Source organism: Marmota flaviventris, chromosome 12 (assembly GCF_047511675.1).
Source record: "Marmota flaviventris isolate mMarFla1 chromosome 12, mMarFla1.hap1, whole genome shotgun sequence".
NCBI lineage: Eukaryota > Metazoa > Chordata > Mammalia > Rodentia > Sciuridae > Marmota > Marmota flaviventris.
In genome coordinates, this window is record NC_092509.1 from 49,232,193 (window position 1) to 49,245,179 (window position 12,987).

The window sequence follows — 12,987 nt, forward strand, 5'->3', positions numbered from 1 at the left end:
ATTATATTTATGGCTTGATTAAGAATAAAACAGCCAGTTCCTTTCTTGTTATTCTGCTGAGTAGAGGTTTTCCTAAGGCTTGTGTTACCATGTTTGTTAGTTTCTTAGCCCCTGCTGGAAAGGAGAGAAGGCAAGAGAATCATGAAAGGGCCTAAAGAAAGGATTCCTAGAAGGATGGGAACTAAAAGGTAAATAAGGAATGCCAGTGCAAACAGCATGCAGGAAGCAGGGCTTGTATCTAGAATGAACCTCCAACTAGTTTCAACCTGAATTTCTTTCCCTGCCTGGGCCTCCCAAGAAGCTGTGATTACAGGTGTGCTCCCCTGAGCCCTGCTCCAATCCAACGAGGAAAACCAGATTCCAGGGAAAACAGCACAGTTAGTCCCCAATGCATCTGTGTGTGAAAGCCAACTCTTCTGTCAGGAACATGCACTTCTCATCTCATCTGTGTCCCTTCTGTCCCTTAGTTCACATATCAATCTGCAGGCGCCCACTCTGTAGTGGGAGGGGAATGACAGCAGGAAGACTAGGGCTGCTTTTCACCCGTGTGCACCGTCCTTGGGAAGGACGGGAGCAAACCCCTGGTGGAACATGAAGAGATGGGACAAAACACCTTGGCAGAATGAGGAGAAGCCTGGCTGCTCAGTGGGAGGGGATGTGTTCCGGGCTGTTCATTCATCAGACAGTAATCCAACAGTTGATACTCAATGTGCAAAATAAAACTAGAACCTTCTTCTAAGGAATTTGGGACTCAGAGTTGTGAAAAGCCAGAGGCCTTTGCTCACTTGTATGTACTTGGACTCCCCTTTGTTTCCTGTGTTCTTTTTAATATATAAAATTGGAATAAAATATATATTACAGCTGGGTGCAATGGCACATGCTTGTAATCCCAGTCGCTCTGGAAGCTGACTCTGGAGGACTGTGAGTTCAAAGCCAGCCTCAGCAAAAGTGAGGTGCTAAGCAACTCAGTGAAACCCTATCTCTAAATAAAATACAAAACAGGGCTGGGAGTGGTGGAGTGCCCCTGACCCCTGAATTTAATCCCTGGTACCTCTGATATATATATATATATATATATATATATATATATATATATATATATATATATATATATATACACACACACAATTAGTCATGTTAGCCTGTATTTGTTGTTTTCTTTTTCTTACTGGGGATTGAACCCAGGGGTGTTTTGCTACTGAGCTACATCCCCCCCCCCCCTTTTTTAGTTTGAGACAGGGTTTTATTCAGCTTTTTCACTGCTGTGACCAAAAGACATGATAAGAACAATTAGAGGTGGAGAAGTTTATTTGGGGCTCAAGGTTTCAGAGATCTCAGTCCCTAGATGGCAGACTCCATTGATCTGGGTCCAAGGTGAGTCAGAACCTCATGGTGGAAGGCTGTGCTATATTAAAGCAGCTCAGGACATGATATCAGGAAGCAGAGAGAGACTTTTGCTGAACATGGATAACATGTATACCCCAAAGGCACACCCCCCCAGTGACCCTCCTCTTTCAGCCACATCCTATCTACCTATAGGTTCCACCCATTTTATTCTATCAGGTCATTAATGCACTGATTAGGTTAAAATTCTTATGCCCTAATCATTTCACCTCTAAACTTTCTGGCATTGTCTCAAATTGAGTTTTTGGGTGACACCCCGATATCTGAACCGTAAGTTCTTGTTAAATTTCCCAGGATGCCCTGGAACTTGCAGTTCTGCCTCTGCCTCCCCAGTCACTGGGATTACAGCATGTGCTCCCATGCATGGCCATCTTAGCCATTTTTCAGAGTGTAGATCAGTGACATTGTGTACATTCACGTTGTTTTGCAGCCATCAGCACCATCCATCCACAGAACACTTTCCATCGTACCAAACTGACACATCATCCTCAGTAAATGCTATCCCATCTTTCCCCTTCCTTCAAACCTGGCTCACCACACTCTGCATTCTATCTCTGTGATTTTGCTTACTTTAGGGACACTCAGGGGTGTGGAATCACCTGAGTGATTTTCTTTTCCTTACAGGATTATTTTGTTTTGCACAATATGCTCAAGGTTCTTCCATGCTGTGGCATGTATCAGAATGTCCTTCCTTTTTATGATGGAATAATACTCCATTGAGAGGCTGGGGCAGTAACTCAGCAGCAGAGGGCTTGCCTAGCATGCATGAGGCACTGGGTTTGATGCTCAGCACCACATAAAAATAAACAAATAAAATATAGGCATTGTGTCTAACTACACCTAAAAAATATTTTTTTATAAAGGCATTCTGGAGAATGGGGGACTCCAAGATGGCCATGAATAAAGTGCATCACACCCCGTGTACCGCGCCACTGTGCAGGTGAATAACGAGTTAGACCGACAAAAAACTATCTTGTTAGGAACTTACAGCAAAATGGGGGTGCACCGAAACCTAGAGGAAGGATTTCCAGCACTGAGGTCCGGTAATTGAGTCTCAATCACGAGCCAACTGTGTGACTGGAGATCCGGGCTGACTGATCTGCGCGGCCCGCCCCGTGGCTACAGAATGCGGGGCGCCGCCGAGAAGCGACCAGCAAGCAGGGAGAAATGTTGCTCCGGATTCTGTGGAATCCTGCTGGCTGAGCCCTCACTGAGCCCCGGGCTGACTTCAGGATTTCAGACGGGGAAGGAAGCGATACAGTTCTATCCCCCACTACGGAAACTCCACCACGGAAACCAGCGGCCACCATCTTGGAGAGCTGAAGTAACCACCGCCACTCTCTGACAGATTTCAACAATAAAACAGGTGTGTGTTACTCAGTTCATCTCCCATACAGTGGGGAATTCGCATAAAATCTCTCCTAGGCTTTCCGGGGGAGGGATTATCAGAGCGAGCCTGCATAAAGATGAGGGGAAAACTAGAGACACCTGACCTTCAACTCCCCCTCCCATCAGCGGCAAAAATGAAACCTCTCTTGCCAGCGCTGGGGGAGGGGTAAGCGGAAAAAATCAAAACAATAGAGTGCCGGGGTTCCCAATAGCCACCCTCCACACCCAACAAACGGCAGGCCCAGAGTACAGTTTGAACTGCAGAGAGGCATCACTCAGGGGAAATCTGGTCTAGCAGGAGAAACCAGGGGACTAGAGGCCAGGCCCTCGCGACTGGGCGGCTGGAGACTGCCCGCCCGCCGGCGACTGGGAGCTGAAACCAACCAGAGACAGTCCAGTCCCACCCCCTCCCATTCGGACACCCCGGCAAGGTGCCTGGGGCCTGCCATAGCAGAGAGGTGACGTCACTGGAGCTCGGCCGTCGGAATTCCTTCTCAGCAGAATCCACTTTAGCAGGCATAGTCTACCAACACAAGGAGAGACAACAGAGATATACAAAACCAAAACAAATCTATAGAAGAGAGCAGAAACACAGCAATCAAATAGAGCTGGAAAGTAACGTGAACATCATGAGAAAACAAGGGAAAAAAGGAGTACAAACAATGCAGGACAACTTAAATCTACAGGAGGACCTAGAAGCATCAGAAACATGATAGGGAAAGAACTCAAGGCATACCTAACTCAGATGGAAAGGAATATTAGAGAAGACATGAGACAGCAAGTCCAAGCATTGAAAGTATATTTTAAAAATGAATTAAACAAACAAATTCAAATGCAAAGAACGAGCTTTACCAGGAGATAGAGATCATAAAAAAAATCAAACAGTAATCCTAGAAATGCAGGAAACTATAAACCAAATTAAAAACTCAAACGAGAATATTACAAATAGACTAGATCAAGTAGAAGTCAGAACATCAGATAATGAAGACAAAGTTTATCAACTTGAAAAGAATATAGTCAACACAGAAAAGATGCTTAAATCCCATGAGCAATCTATTCAAGAGATATGGGATGTCATAAAAAAACCAAATTTGAGAGTCATCGGGATAGAAGAAGGCATAGAGATTCAAACCAAAGGAATGGACAACCTATTAAATGAAATAATTCTAGAAAACTTCCCAGAGATGAAAGATGGAATGGATTGCCAAATCCTGGAAGCCTACAGGACCCCAAAACATTCAAAACCGTAATAGACCAACTCCAAGACATATAATTATGAAGATAGCCAACATACAGAACAAGGAGAGAATATTAAAAGCTACGAGAGAAAGGAGGCAGATTACATTTAGGGGTAAACCAATTAGGTTAACGACTAATTTTTCATCACAGACTTTGAAAGCGAGAAGATCCTGGAACAATGTATTTCAAACACTGAAAAATAATGGATTCCAACCAAGAATACTGTATCCATCAAAATTAAGCTTCAGATTTGACAATGAAATTAAAATCTTTCACGATAAACCAAAGCTAAAAGAATTTGCAGCCAGAAAACCAGCACTGCAAAGCATTTTGAGCAAAATACTACAAGAAGAGGAATTGAAAAATAGTGCCCAAAACTAACAGCGGGAGGTATCTCAGTAAAGGGGGAAGAAAATAACCAAAAAGTAAAAACTAGCCAAACTAAAATAAACAAACATGACTGGAAGTACAAATCATATTTCAATTGTAACCTTAAATGTTAATGGCCTAAACTCACCAATCAAGAGACATAGGCTAGTAACCTGGATCAAAAAAACAAATCCAACAATATGCTGCCTTCAGGAGACTCATATGATAGGAAAAGACATACACAGGCTGAAGGTAAACGGTTGGGAAAAATCATACCACTCACATGGCCCTCGGAAGCATGCAGGAGTGGCCATACTCATATCGAATAAAATCAACTTCAAACCTAAGTTGATCAAAAGGGATAAAGAAGGACACTATATACTGTTAAAAGGAACCATCCACCAACAAGACATAACAATTATCAATTTGTATGCACCAAACAATGGAGCTGCAACGTTCATAAAACAAACTCTCCTCAAGTTCAAGAGTCAAATAGACTACAACACAATAATTATGGGTGACTTCAACACACCGCTCTCGCTATTAGACAGATCCTCTAGACAAAAGCTGAATAAAGAAACTATAGAACTCAATAGCACAATCAATAACCTAGATTTAACCGACATATATAGAATATATCAACCATCATCAAGTGGATACACGTTCTTCTCCGCAGCACATGGATCCTACTCAAAGATAGACCATATATTATGCCATAGGGCAACTCTTAGTAAATATAAAGGCGTGGAGATAATACCATGCACCATATCTGATCATAATGGAATGAAACTGGAAATCAATGATAAAAGAAGGAAGGAAAAATCCTACATCACATGGAAAATGAACAATATGTTACTGAATGATCAATGGGTTACAGAAGACATAAAGGAGGAGATAAAAAAATTCTTAGAGACAAATGACAATACAGACACAACATACCGGAATCTATGGGAAACAATGAAAGCAGTTTTAAGAGGGAAATTAATTTCTTGGAGTTCTTTCCTCAAAAAAAGAAAAAAACAACAAATAAATGAACTCACACTACACATCAAAAACCTAGAAAAGGAAGAGCAAAACAACAGCAAATGTAGTAGAAGACAAGAAATAATTAAAATTAGAGCAGAAATCAGCGAAATTGAAACAAAAAAAAAACATTGAAAAAATTGATAAAACTAAAAGTTGGTTCTTTGAAAAAATAAATAAGATCGACAGGCCCTTAGCCATGCTAACGAAGAGAAGAAGAGAGAGAACTCAAATTACTAACATATGGGATGAAAAAGGCAATATCACAACAGACACTACAGAAATATAGAAGATAATTAGGAAGTATCTTGAAACCCTATATTCCAAAAAAATAGAAGATAGTGAAGATATCGATAAATTTCTTAAGTCTTACGATCTGCCCAGATTGAGTCAGGAAGACACACACAATTTAAACAGACCAATAACAAAGGAAGAAATAGAAGAAGCCATCAAAAGACTACCAACCAAAAAAAGCCCTGGACCGGATGGGTATACAGCAGAGTTTTACAAAACCTTCAAAGAAGAATTAATACCAATACTTTTCAAGCTATTTCAAGAAATAGAAAAAGAAGGAGCTCTTCCAAATTCATTCTATGAGGCCAACATCACCCTGATCCCAAAACCAGACAAAGATGCTTCAAAGAAAGAAAACTACAGACCAATATCTCTAATGAACTTGGATGCAAAAATTCTCAATAAAATCCTGGTGAATCGAATACAAAAGCATATCAAAAAAATTGTGCACCATGATCAAGTAGGATTCATCCCTGGGATGCAAGGCTGGTTCAATATATGGAAATCAATAAATGCTATTCACCACATCAATAGAATTAAAGACAAGAACCATATGATCATCTCGATAGATGCAGAAAAAGCATTCGACAAAGTACAGCATCCCTTTATGTTCAAAACACTAGAAAAATTAGGGATAACAGGAACTTACCTCAACATGGTAAAAGCTATATATGCTAAACCTCAGGCTAGCATCATCTTAAATGGAGAAAAACTGAAGGCATTCCCTCTAAAATCTGGAACAAGACAGGGATGCCCTCTATCACCACTTCTATTCAATTTAGTTCTTGAAATACTAGCCAGAGCAATTAGACAGACAAAAGAAATTAAAGGCATAAAAATAGGAAAAGAAGAACTTAAATTATCGCTATTTGCGTGTGACATAATATATTTAACAGACCCAAAAGGGTCTACAAAGAAACTGCTAGAGTTAATAAATGAATTCAGCAAAGTGGCAGGATATAAAATCAACATGCATAAATCAAAGGCATTCCTGTATATCAGCAACAAAACTTCTGAAATGGAAATGAGGAAAACCACTCCATTAACAATATCCTCAAAGAAAATAAGATACTTGGGAATCAACCTAACAAAAGAGGTGAAATATTTATACAATGAAAACTACAGAACCCTAAAGAGAGAGAGAGAAGAAGATCTTAGATGATGGAAAAATGTACCCTGTTCATGGATAGGCAGAACTAACATCATCAAAATGGCGATATTACCCAAAGTTCTCTACAGGTTTAATGCGATGCCAATCAAAATCCCAATGGCATTTCTTGTAGAAATAGATAAAGCAATCATGAAATTCATATGGAAAAACAAAAGACCCAGAATAGCAAAAGCAATTCTAAGCAGGAAGTGTGAATCTGGAGGTATAGCGATACCAGAGTTCAAACTGTACTACAAAGCAATAGTAACAAAAACAGTCTGGTACTGGTACCAAAACAGGCAGGTGGACCAATGGTACAGAATAGAGGACACAGAAACCAATCCACAAAATTACAACTTTCTTATATTTGATAAAGGGGCTAAAAGCATGCAATGGAGGAAGGATAGCATCTTCAACAAATGGTGCTGGGAAAATTGGAAATCCATATGCAACAAAATGAAACTGAATCCCTTTCTCTCGCCATGCACAAAAGTTAACTCAAAATGGATCAAGGAGCTTGATATCAAATCAGAGACTCTGCATCTGATAGAAGAAAAAGTTGGCTCCGATCTACATACTGTGGGGTCGGGCTCCAAATTCCTTAATAGGATGCCCATAGCCCAAGAGTTAATAACAATAATAAACAAATGGGACTTACTTAAAGTAAAAAGTTTTTTCTCAACAAGAGAAACAATAAGAGAAGTAAATAGAGAGCCTACATCCTGGGAACCAATTTTTACCCCTCACGCTTCAGATAGAGCCCTAATATCCAGAATATACAAAGAACTCAAAAAATTAAACAATAAGATAACAAATAACCCAATCAACAAATGGGCCAAGGACCTGAACAGACACTTCACAGAGGAGGACATACAATCAGTCAACAAGTACATGAAAAAATGCTCACCATCTCTAGCAGTCAGAGAAATGCAAATCAAGATACCATCTAAGATACCATCTCACTCCAGTAAGATTAGCAGACATTATGAAGTCAAACAACAACAAGTGCTCGAGAGGATGTGGGGAAAAGGGTACAGTTGTACATTTGTGGTGGGACTGCAAATTGGTGCGGCCAATTTCGAAAGCAGTATGGAGATTCCTTGGAAAGCTGGGAATGGAACCACCATTTGACACAGCTATTGCCCTTCTTGGACTATTCCCTGAAGGCCTTAAAAGGGCGTACTACAGGGATGCTGCCACATCAATGATCATAGCGGCACAATTCACAATAGCTAGACTGTGGAACCAACCTAGATGCCCTTCAATAGATGAATGGATAAAAAAAAATGTGGCATCTATACACAATGGAGTATTATGCAGCACTAAAAAATGACAAAATCATAGAACTTGCAGGGAAATGGATGGCATTAGAGCAGATTATGCTAAGCGAAGCTAGCCAATTCTTAAAAAACAAATGCCAAATGTCTTCTTTGATATAAAGAGAGCAACTAAGAACAGAACAGGGAGGAAGAGCATGAGGAAAAGATTAACATTAAACAAAGACGAGTGGGGGGAGAGAAAGGGAGAAAGAAGGGAAAGCATATGGAAATGGTAGGAGACTCTCAATGTTATACAAAATTACATATAAGAGGTTGTGAGGGGAAAGGGGGGGGAACAAGGGAGAGAATTGAACAACAGCAGATGAGGTAGAGAGGGAAGATGGGAGGGGAGGGGAGGGGGGATAGTAGCGGATAGGAAAGGTAGCAGAATACAACAGTCACTAATATGCCATTATGTAAAAATGTGGATGTGTAACCGATGTGATTCTGTAATTTGTATTTGGGGTAAAAATGGGAGTTCATAACCCAATTGAGTCAAATGTATGAAAGATGATATATCATGAGCTTTGTAATGTTCTGAATAACCAATAAAAAAAAATGAAGAATGGACCGTTGGGGCTGGGGATGTGGCTCAAGCGGTAGCGCGCTTGCCTGGCATACGTGTGGCCCGGGTTCGATCCTCAGCACCACATACAAACAAAGATGTTGTGTCTGCCGAAAACTAAAAAATAAATATTAAAAATAAAATAAAATAAAAAAAGTAAAAAGGCATTCTGTCCATCTATTACTACAAAAAAAATTAAAAATAATGCTCCATTGTATGTCTATACCATGTTGTGCTCATTCTCCTGTCTATTGCAGATTGCTTTACATTTTCAGTGATTCTGAACAGTGAGCCTGTGAACCTGAATGTACACATGTCTCTTTGAGAACCTGCTTTCCATTCTTTTAGTATCTCTTGACTTTCAATTCCAGAAGTGGAATTGCTGGATCCTCTGGGAGTTCTATTGTTAATTTGTAAGGAGTCACCATACTGTTTTGTCCAGTGTCTGCAACATTTTATGTTCCCATCAATAGTGAAGGAGCCTTCCAACGTCTCCATTTCTTTGCAGCCACTAGTGAGTTTTTATTTATTTATAGTAGCCATCTTACCCAACCCTGATATCTACCCCTGAACTATATTTCCCGATCCTCCCCACTTTAAATTTTTTTTTTTTTTGAGTCAGGGTCTAAGTTGCCCAGATTATCCTTGAACTTGTCATGCTCCTTCCTCAACCTTCCAGGGAGCCTGGATCAGAGGCCTTCAAGGGCATGCCCAGCAGTAGCCATCTTCCTGGGTATGAGGTGGTGTTGCATCTGAAACATTTGACCCAAATAACATCTTTAGCCCACACTTCTACAGACAATGGAAAGCTAAACATGACTCAATTATGGAACCTGTTTGGGGCACATTTAGATTGAAGACTGGAAGGTTGGACAGGCCTACGGCTGACCTGGTGATATGAACTGGGAAAATATATTACAAAACTGACTTCCATGTTTATGAAGGCAGGACTTTGTTCTCTAAGGAGATATGCCTTGTGAACAAAATCTGGGACAATGATTCTACTGTGATTATATCACACTGTAATGTGTATATAATATTTATTTTTTAGTTAATTAATCTTTATTTTTTAGTTGTAGTTGGACACAACACCTTTGTTTTATTTATTTATTTTTATGTGGTGTTGAGGATCGAACTCCAGGCCTCACATACACTAGGTGAACGCTCTACTGCTGAGCCACCACCCCAGCCCTGTATTTTTATTTTTTATTTGCCAGTGTAGGTGATCCCACTCAGGGCCTGGGGCTAGGCAGCTGTTCTGCCACTGAGTTACATTCCCAGCTCCCTCCCCCTTTTTTTGTGAGAAGGTCTCACTAAGTTGCTCAGGATGGCCTCAAATTTTCAATCCTCCTACCTCAGCTTCCTGAGTAGCAGGGATTTCAGGTGTATGCCATTCCCAACACAATCTACAACTCTAGTTTGTTCAAATTGTTCCAGCTTTGGCCATTAGAAGCTGTTGCTGTTGCTTCCTGGGTCTCTTTGACATACAGACCCTCACCTGTGTAGGTTTTTGCTTTGTTCTTAATTATTAGCACTGCCTACTTTCAGCCACCAGGGGATGCTCCAGACTCACCTGCATCTTTCCTGTCCTGTGCAGTGATCAACCCCTTCTACCAGATGAAGCTTTCCTTCAACTGTACAGGTAAAAATGTAGGCATCTGGGAAGAAGACTTACTCAGGGATTCTCACTAAGATCAAGTCACAAATATGTTGATTTTTAACCTGAGTTAAATAATAGAAATTCAACATAAATAACTCATATTTATAGAATTTACTTATCAATGTAGGCTCCTTGGTTCCAAAAGGGATTTGAGGTGTTTTCTGATGTTACCATTGTGCATAGGAGAACTTGTCATTTCTTGAATGTGGGTTGAGGAAGGGGCCATGGCCTCCCTTGGTTCCTCTGCTTCCCTCGCCTCCCCCACCTGCTCTTGCACATCAGAGTTGTGGGGACAACAAGAGCGCCTCAGCCCTCCAGGAGAATGTGAGGTTTCTAAGGGGCCTGTTCTTCCTCCAGCAGACATGACCTGCAAGTCTTTGTTGATTTTTGTAGTTATAGAATGTGCCAGAAGTCCTTGAAAGTAGAGTTCTGGATACTGTCCTCCCAATAAGTCATGTTCTCCAGAGGACCACGGCTCTCATAGATTTAATTTCACAGCCAAAAGCTCAGTGAAACTTGTTGAGTTTTTTTTTTTTTGTTGTTGTTTTGTTTTTGGTGCTAAGGATTAAAGTCAGGTCTTTATGCACACTGGAAAGCACTCTGCCACTGAGCAACACTACCAGCCCCTGAAACTTGCTTTGAGGGCTCTCTCCTCACCTGGATGACAGGCATCTTAAAAGGAGGGACAGCATCTTTCTTACTTACCTTTGTAATTCCAGCATTCAGTCTATATCCTGGTGTGACAGGTGCTAAAAAATCTTGACTAGACTTGAAGGTATTAATCAATATGATGTGAACTTTAAATTAGTAAGTCCTTCGTGAAGTTTGTTTGTTTATCTATTTATTTTTTCTTTCCTTTCCTGTTTTTTTTTTTTTTTTTTTTGAACTGAGAATTAAACTAAGGGGTCTTCTACCACTGAGCTGCATCACCAGTCCTTTTTAGTTTTTATTTGGAGGCAGGATCTCACTAAATTGCTCAGGCTCAGGTCAAACTTGCAATCCTCCTTCCTGGGCCTCTGGATCTCTGGGATGACAGATGTGTGCCACCACACTCTGCTCATGGAGTACTTCTCTGATCATGGGATTTCAAGTGTCTAAGTGGCCACGGGCAGTTAGATCAAACCACTAACTTGATGACTGGAACTAACTCACATTACCTTTTGGTGCCTCAGTCTACTCTGTAAACTGCAGTGATGAGGCCATGAGAAGTGGCAATGCCTGTAATCCCAGTGACTTGGGAGTCTGAGGCAGGAACGTCGCCAAGTTGAGGCCAGCAGGGCAAATTAGTTTGATATTTCAAAAGGGATGGGGGAGAGCAATTTCCTAGTATGCTTGAGAAACTCTGTTTCATCCCTAGTCAGTCAAGAAAAAACAACAAGAAACCCCCGAGATATCTAGAGCTTAGTGATGGAGAATGTGCACAGGGTCTCATGCATGAGCCCTAACAGGGAGCCACATCTGAACCAGTGACATAATCCCATTCATATTTCTTCACTTATCTGGAAAGGAATCTCTTTCAGAGTAAAGGTTTTGTTCTTTTATTCAGAGAAAGAGGAACTGAATTCACATTTTTAATTTTTATTTTCTTCTCCCAGCAGTTCTCACTTTGTACCAGGCGAGGGCAGTAATGGAACACTTGTTTATCTGGACCCAGTGGGGTAAGTGCTGAAGCAAAATGATGCAGGGCGCTGAGTCCCCCAGAGGACAGTGTCTTTAATTTAAATGCGGAGGCATATAAGCTGTCTTCTGAGAACTCTCAGAAACCTCAGCGGACTAGTTCAGGGTCAGGTATCCACCCTGGGGATGATCAGATCAGCAGTATGAAATTGAACATTGTAGAGGAACCAGTAGGTGTCAGATAGTAGTTAGTTATGAGCAGTGAAATTTGAGCCAATAACACAGCAGGGTCATGGGGTTTCTTTCATTTTTTTTTCAATGACAATCAGGTAACTTGTAGAAGAACAGGTGCACTAACTCTGAGAATAAACAGATGAAAACAAAGTTTATTGAAAATATTATCAAGAAAGAAAGATCAACTGGGCTAAATCCTGGCAGGGTCTACTAAGATCGTTGTAAACTTAGTGTTTATGGCCTTAAATTTTTAAATGTATTTCAGAAGGGAAATTTCATTAATAGCACAGATGCAGTAAGATAAAGTCTGCCCTCAGTGACCCCAGCACCTGCATTAAGATAGGATTGACTTGTGGATGTAGCCCCCCTGAATAGGATGGTCACCATGACAGTTCCAGAGAGGACCCACTAGGGTCAAAAACTCCTCCAGCAGGTGGGAAGGGGCAGACCAGCATCTGATTGGTAAAGACTGCAGGAGGGGGAACCCACTTCTCCTGGTAAACAGCAAAGAGCATTCAAGTTGGGAGCAGCACTGGTTCCTTTGCCCTTCTCTGCTGGAGTCCACCCACTCTCTCTCTCAGCTCTCTGCAGAGCCCTACTGTGCTCTCACTCCTACAAGAAAATTCTCTTGCTTGGCTTTTCCTGTCTGACTTTAGATTATCCTCCATGGAAATACCAGACCTGAGGTTTGGAGCTTCAGCTCCCCAACCTCCTGTGACACTGG